Here is an 8,749-nt window from a genome sequence, read left to right on the forward strand (position 1 = left end):
TAACAATACGTATAATATAATCCAATTTATATGACACATGCATTTTTTAAAAACAAAAATGAGATATATAGAAACTGGAAAAAAACACACCAAACTGGTGACAGACATTAACTCTGATGAGGGGGATTAAGAAAAGTTGGGGAGTAGGGGAGGAAGGTGAGAACTTAAAATATGTATTTCTCCACTGAGGAAAGCCTCACAGGGTGGAAGGGAAACCTAAGGAACCAGGCTTGGAACTGACAAGAGAAAGAACTGCTCAGTTGTCTTGCCTGGCTCCACTGCAAGGCATTTCTTTGCCTCTTGCATCACTCTTTGAAAGAAAGAAAGTCGCATGAGATTATTTGATTGGTCAAGCTTAAGTCAAGGGCCATCTATGGCCCTATCAGGATATAGAGAGAAAGGATCTGGGGGAAGGACCCCCTAGGGAAGCTCCTTGGTTTCTCTCGAGGGAGGGCAAACATTGGATTTTAACTCTCCCAACAGGGCTGTACACAGAGCTAGAGAGTCAATTGCCTGAAAGGACATCAGAGTAGTCTTAGGATGCTGGGGGCTAGAAATGACAAATGTCCATTGACTTCATCACCCCTCCCCCACCTATCTGCATCTGGATCCTAGGCCTGCCTTTTCTTTTGGCTCAGCCAAGACCTCTGGTGTGGTTTGTGTTTTTTTGTTTTTTGTTTTTTTAAGATGGAAGCGTTTACCTCTCAATTATGTATTGAAGATTTTTTGGGCACACCGCACAGCATGTGGGATCTTAGTTCCCCGACCAGTGATCGAACCCATGCCCTCTGCTGTGGAAGTCTTAACCACTGGACCGCTAGGGAAGTCCCTCTGGTGTGGTTTTAACCTTTGCTAGAGAATGAGGGGCAGTGAGTTAAGGGGATGGGGCAGAGGAGAAGGGTAAGGTAGGGCAGGTAGAGAGGGCAGTTAGCAGGTTTTACTTTGCTTTCTCCCCTTCCTGTGCTTGCACAGAAAGCCTTTTCAGTGACTGACAGTTAAAAAAATGATCATAATAAACATTTGTGAGTCCAGTTACAAATAAAAACCTTATCCCTCTGGCTGTTCTAACAACCTGCTCCTCTGATGGAGGAGCCGTTCTCCCCCTGTGTCATGTAGACTGTGGCCAGGGAGGCATTTCTGTCCCTCTCCCGTGTATGTGTCCCTGCCAGCACACACACTAGATGACTGTCTGCCGTGTTTGGAAGGTCCAGACCCCAATCAGAGTATGTGCCAAAATCATTTTGTTTTCTCACAGTGGGGATTCTTCACTTTTGAAGCATTAATCTTCTGATAAAAAATACCTTTCTTCACCTCTTAACATAGCTTAGGCCTGACTTTTTGAAAATTAACTTGAGTTAATCACAAGAGAGTGTGCAAATTCACACTCTAACTTCTGTGAATTGGAAAGCAAATTCCCTGACCTACTCTATTTCTGCTGGTCAGAGAATCCATTCCTCTGGTATGTTTCAGAAGGCTGATGGATCAAGGATAATCTTATACCACAATGGACTGATTAACCTCTGTAATGACTTTTTGGCCAGCTACCATTGATAACAAAAAAAGACTTAAATAACTCCTTAACTGTTGCAGAATAATTATTTTTTCAACTTTATTGAAATGACAAGATGATGCACACATTTTATTTATTTTTAAAAAATTGTATTTTATTTTTGGCTGCGTTGGGTCTCTGGTTGCTGCGCGCGGGCTTTCTCTAGTTGTGGCGAGCAGGGGCTACTCTTCGTTGTGGTGCGCGGGCTTCTCATTGCGGTGGCTTCTCTTGTTGCAGAGCACGGGCTCTAGGTGCACGGGCTTCAGTAGTTGTGGCACATGGGCTCAATAGTTGTAGCTCGCGGGCTCTAGAGCGCAGGCTCAGTAGCTGTGGCGCACGGGCTTAGTTGCTCCGCGGCATGTGGGATCTTCCTGGACCAGGGCTCGAACCTGTGTCTCCTGCATTGGCAGGCAGATTCTTAACCACTGCGCCACCAGGGAAGTCCAATGCACACATTTTAAATGTGTAATCACTGAGTTTTGACAGATGTTTACACCCGTGTAATCATGTCAGCAGTCAATATGTAGAACATTTCTCTCACCCTCCCCAAATTCTCCTGTTGCCCATTGCAGTCAGTCCCTCCCCACCCCACCCCAGACATCCACTGATCAGATTTCACCGTTGATGTTTTGCCTACTGTAGAGCTTCGTATAAATGGAATCATACGGTATGTATCCTGTGTATGGCTTCTTTAATTCAGCATTATGTTTTTGCTATCCATCCATGGTTTTGTGTATATCAGTAGTTCATCCCTTTATTGCTGAGTAGTACTTCATTGTTGGATATACCACAATTAGTTTATCCATTCACCTGGTGATGGACATTTATTTTCCACTTTGAGCTGTGAACATTCACATACAAGTCTTTGAAGATATGTACACATGTTTCTTGGATAAATACCTTGGAGTGAAATCTTAGGTCCTGTGGTAAGTGAATGTTTTTAACTTGATAAAGAAAAAACTGCCAAACTTTTCCAAAGTGGCTGTTCAATTTTACATTTACTAGCATTGTATGAAAATTCCAGTGTTCTGCATCTCCATCAGCACTTAGTATTGTTAGTTAAAAAAAAAATCATTCTAGTAGGTGTGTAGTGATATCTCATTGTGGTTTTAGTTTGCATTTTCTCAACGATTAGTGATACTGAACATCTTTTCATGTGCTTAGTTGCCACCTGTATCTTATATCTGGTGAAGTCTTTTTAAATCTTTTGCCCATTTAAAGAATTAGAATGTTTGGCTTCTTGTTATTGCATTGTAAGAGTTCTTTATATATTCTTGTTATTATAAAGGTTTTAATATATTCTGGATACAAGTCCTTTGTGAGTATATGAATTGAAAATATTTCCTCACATTCAGTGGCTTGCCTTTTTATTTTCTCTGCGGTGTCTTTGGAAGAGCAGAAGTATTAAATTTTGGTGAAGTGTAATTTCTTACTTTTTTCTTGTCTAGTTAGTCCTTTTTGTGCCCTGCATAAGAAATCAAAGTCACAAAGATTTTCTCTTGTGTTTTCTTCTATATCCAGAAGTTTTATAGTTTTGACTTTCACATTTAGGTCTATTTATGTTTATGATCCATTTTGGTCACTTCCTTAACTTTGTCCTCACTGCACAACAGAGGCAGTAGGAAAGGGGGAATCTAAAATAAAGATGATAACCTCTCTCAAAAACAGATATATTGTAGAACAAAATATTAAACTTTTCTTCTGTGTGTTGTTATCTTCATCTAATACTATGTATTAACTATTCATTAGTAAAATATGTGTCATCAGCTACTGTGAGTCAGGCACTGAGATACAACAATGAACACACTAGACACTGTCCTTGCTCTGTGGAGTTTACATGTTAATGGGAGAGGTTGGGTTTTAGTGAGCATCCATTGTATGCATGGCAAAGTCAAGAAGATGTTACTGCCTCTATCTGTGATTCCTCAATTGAAGGAAGTATTTCAGATCCTTGGCAATCTGCTTAATCTTATTGTATGATAGAGCAGGAACCTCTTTCCACAAAGGGTCACTAATCTGTAGAGAAAAGGGAATCTTGGGCTGCATACAGCTGGCTATAATGCAGTAGGGGAAGTGGTATAGCAGTACAGGATGGAAAATGGTAGTAAATGGTCTCATGCTCCTGTTACTGCTGAGGTATAGTGACTGGACTTAATGCTCTCTTCCTTGGTTTAAGCTCAGCATTTTGTTTTTGTCTCTAATCCTATTTTTTTTTTTTTAAAGAAATTCACGTTCTTTTATTTATTTATTTATGACTGTGTTGAGTCCTCGTTTCTGTGTGAGGGCTTTCTCTAGTTGCGGCAAGTGGGGACCACTCTTCATCGCGGTGCGCGGGCCTCTCACCATCGCGGCCTCTCTTGTTGCGGAGCACAGGCTCCAGACGCACAGGCTCAGTAATTGTGGCTCACGGGCCCAGTTGCTCCGTGGCATGTGGGATCTTCCCAGACCAGGGCTCGAACCTGTGTCCCCTGCATTGGCAGGCAGATTCTCAACCACTGCGCCACCAGGGAAGCCCTCTAATCCTATTTTTAATGTCTTTTTGCCAAAAAGAGTTCACTGATTGTATCTTCAGAGAACTCCTCGATCTCTTTCCTGATAGCCAGAATGCCAGGTATCTTCTATAACTAACCATTCGTATGTTCTTTAAAACCAGTCATAATTTATTTGTGTTAATTATACCACCATTGTTCAAGCCACCTCAAGTATCAGTAATAAGTGCTATTTACTATTAACATTTATAAACTAGTACTAACATTAGATAACCAGATAATAAGTGGTGTTAATTCAGAGTAGGATGAGATCACTGTGGCCTACATTGACCTCTAAAGAAGAAATAAAGCTTGAATTAGTCCTGAAAGATAAGTAGGATTTTGGTTGATAATAAAGAGGGTGGATTAAGTAAGGAGGGTGGATTAATTTGGATTAATGGATTTGAGGAAGAAGAGATTAAGGACCAGCCCATACACCATTCATGGTATAACTCCCCTATCATCTAGCCATAGCAAATGTCATTAGTCCATCGTGGCACTCATTCTTACTGAGCCTGGACACAGCCCAGTAAGACTAGAAATAGATAATAGGAAAAAAAAATGTAGACATTAAATGGAGAGATATTTTGAAAGAGGTATCAGTGAAAATGTCTGACCCTGGAGGTTAAGATGTGGGGCATCTCCCATGTGCAACCGAGAAGTCCTTGGTACAGAGACTGTGAAGGGTTTCTGTTGCATCTGTGCTGAAAATACAAGCATCTGAGGGGTGTGATAAGCATCACAACCAGGCTCAGAAAGATAGTGCCAGGGGACTTCCCTGGTGGTCTGGTGGTTAAGAACCTGCCTTTCAATGCAGGGTACGTGGATTCGATACCTGGTCGGGGAACTAAAATTCCCACATGCCTTGGGGCAACTACTGAGCCTGTGTCCTCTGGAGCTCACATGCCACAACTAGAGAGCTCACGCGCTGCAACTTCTGAGCCCACGCGCTCTGGAGCCTGAGTGCCACAAGTAGAGAGAAGCCCGCGCACTGCAATGAAAGATCCCATGTGCGGCAACTAAGACCCGACAGCCAAAAAATAAATAAATAAAATAAATAATAATCATAAGAAGAAAGATGGTGCCGGGGAAGACAGTGCAATTTAGTTTGCTGGAGGGGGCCATTCAGGATGTTTCTAGGCTGGGAGAGACCCTAGAGTTATACCAGCCAGCAGAATAAGCAGCAAACAGGGGCAAAGGAACATTGCTCTGGAGATCTAGGAAGCCAGAGGACCACCAGTTCAAGGAGTTCAACTTTCTCCTGCTGCTACAAAGTCCCCTTCCCCTCGTACATCCAGATCCATCTCCAGCTAGAGAAGCAGGGGAGAGGTGGCTATGCGAGAGACTGAGCAATTTTTATTCAAGAGAGTCTAAGCAGTACCTTAAAGACTGTTTAAATGATCAGACCAGACTACATTAAACTGGTTCAGGGACTTCTGAAGGATGTGGTGTCAGCAACTGTGAAGATGTACAAAACCTTTATGTGAGTAGAAGGTGTCAGTCAGCTCATCTACCACCTTTGACGAGGTAAGGCAGAACTGAATGAGGAATGATGCAGGCCTGTGTACACGTTTCCAAGAGGGGCTAATTGGGCCCATCTGAGGTAGGTTAGGATGGATGCTTAGTGCACTCAGATTCAGGGGGACTGCTTACCCATGTGTACCGGCCTTAGCACCACCAATGTCCCAACACTGGCTGGACCCATGGCCAAGGAAGAACCATGTGACTGGAACACATCCACTACACCTGGCCTGATCAAACCTGTGAGGACAGATTCCTGTGATCTGCTATTTCCATTGGCATCTACCTTTTATCTGACCTCACTCATCCTGAGGAGACCATTTTTTGGGGAGTCATCCAAATTTCTTGGATTTTGTCATTTACTCATTTTCTCATTTACTCTAATATTAGTTGAGTCTGTTATGCCATACACTGTGCTAGGCACTGAGGATACAGTATTTTGTAGCGGTAAGGAAATAAACACAAATAACTATAATGAAGTTTGAGCAATATTAAGTTTGAAAAATATTACTAAGAAAGTACAGAACATTATTGGAATACACATTTTGGGGAGACCTCGTCTACAAAGGAAGTAGTGATGTTTACGCTGTGACCTTTAGAATGATTTTGAGGTGATCAGGTGAAAGGTGGGAAGAATGTTTCAGGCAGAGGGAACAGTATGTGCAAAGGTGACAGATATGAAAGGAATGAAAGAAGTTCAGTGTATCTGGAGCCTAGAGGGGGAGGGGAGGGATGTGATGTGAGATGAGGCTGAAGAGATAGGCAGGGACCAAATCTTGGAGCACCGTGAAATCCATAATAAGGTGTTCATAGTTCATCCTACTATGGAGGCCATTCAAGTGTTTTTATGCAGAGGAATGACGTTGCCAGCACTGCATTATGGCTGTTCTATAGACAGAAGACTGGAGAGGATCAACACTAGATGCTGGGAGACCAGTTAAGGGGCTGTTACATTGGTCCAGGTGAAAGACGATGGTGGTTTGGACTCCATAGGGTAGAGGCAATGGAGAAGTGGATGGCCTTGAGGGCATATTTTGGAGGTATATACAGCAAGACATGGATGTGGAGAGTAAGGGAGATGGAGAATTCAAGGATGACTCAGGTTTTGGCTTGAGCATGTGGGTGGATGGTGGGTCATTTACTGAGTAAGAGAACAGTGGGGTGGGAAGATATTTGGGGGGAAAATCACGTGTCAGGTTTTGGATACAGGAGTTCGAAGTGCTTGCAAGGCCATCAGGTGAAGAGATCCAGTAGGCAATTGGATATATTAGTTTAGAGCTGACAGAAATGGACTGGTGATTCATTCTTGGCCTATAGAAATGGTCATTGGAGTTATGGGTATAGATATAATTGTAGACAAGAGAGTTGGGTGGAGAAAATCTAGAGCCTTAAGGAACACCAGTCAACCCAAGGGACAGGTAGAGAAGGAAGAGTCGGTCAGAGACTGAGAGAGAACTGCCAGGTGGTTGGAAGGAACCGGCAGTGTGGTGTCACAGAAGGTGTGCCACTACAGTTTGCTCTAGAGATGTGTCAGAGCATTTGGGTGGACTCCTGATGGTGCTGAAGTTACCTGTAATGTTTGCTGGGGTGGGTGGGCTACAGAGGACCAGAGGAGCACACCTGGAGCTCCCCACCTACCTTAATAACCCAGCAGCCTTCTGCCTGTCGAATCTGAAGAAACCTGGACTCCAGGAGGTAGCAGGGGCTCAGAGGAAGGAAATGGTTCTCACACAGATGTATTACCATCAAGCCTCTGCCTTTAACCTGGTGAGGTTTGGAAGGATCAGAGTGAATCCCAGTCTATGGACCTGAGCCATCCCACAGATTTTGTTGCATTCTTATCACTTCTTAGAAGTGTATCCTCATCTTTTTTTTTTTTTTTTCCTGTCCTTGCCACTCTGATTCTGATGCCCAGTAGGTTCCCCTTGGTTCTTGATCTTTGATTTAGTTTGGCTTGCTCTCCCTTTCTGAGGAGTAGCTTTCATACATACATACTTCTTTTTTTTTAATTTTAATTTTATATTGGAGTATAGTTGATTAACAATGTGTTAGTTTCAGGTGTACAGCAAAGTGATTCAGTTATACATACACATGTATCTATTCTTTTTTTTAAAGTATTTAAAAAAATTTTTTTTAAATTATTTTATTTTTGGCTGCACTGGGTCTTCGCTGCTGCGCACGGGCTTTCTCTAGTTGCGGGGTGAACGGGGGCTACTCTTTGTTGCGGTGCGCAGGCTTCTCATTGCAGTAGCTTCTCTTGTTGCAGAGCACGGGCTCTAGGTGCACGGGCTTCAGTAGTTGTGGCACACGGGCTCAGTAGTTGTGGCTTGCGGGCTCAGTAGTTGTGGCTTGCAGGCTGTAGAGCGCAGGCTTAGTAGCTGTGGCACATGGGCTTAGTTGCTCCACGGCATGTGGGATCTTCCCCAGACCAGGGCTCGAACCCGTGTCCCCTGCACTGGCAGGCGGACTCTTAACCACTGCGCCACCAGGGGCAGGGGAGCCCCCCATGTATCTATTCTTTTTCAAGTTCTTTTCCCATTTAGGTTATTAAAGAATATTGAGCAGAGTTCCCTGGCTATACAGTATTGGTTATCTATTTTAAATGTAGCAGTGTGTACATATATACATACTTCTAATAACCCCTCTGCTTGACTGGCAAGCCCTGGAAGCTGCCTCTTTGTGCTTATCATAAGCAGTCACCACCGAGCACAGCCCAGTTTTATAGGCCTAAATAAGTGTAGATGCTTCCTTTACCCCCTCTAGAGGTGTTAGTTGCTCTGAGCCTTGGAAGTTCAGTTCTCAGTCATCTCCTTCTCTTCTGTTTTGCTTGGCTGAAGCATATTTATTAGCTAGATTTTAAGGTGGTTCTACCTTTCAGTGAAACTTGGCTTTTATATCTATTATTCTGGGCTAGTATCTGGGCCCAGTCTTGTTCATGGCCTTAAGGCTTTTGATGGCTTTTCCTGTGGAGTAATATTCTGTGGAGCTTTCTACCATGGGCTTTCTTTCCTGCCAAGATTAGTAAAAAAATTAGCCCCAAATTGCTACCCTCCTATTCCAAAAGTCTGTAACCTTTATGTTCCATGTATTGGGTCTGAGGGATGACTGTAGCCCTTAGCTTATTTCAGGACCCGTGATTAACATACCCTGC

The sequence above is a fragment of the Balaenoptera borealis genome (assembly GCF_965194805.1).
Source record: "Balaenoptera borealis genome assembly, chromosome: 8".
Lineage (NCBI taxonomy): Eukaryota > Metazoa > Chordata > Mammalia > Artiodactyla > Balaenopteridae > Balaenoptera > Balaenoptera borealis.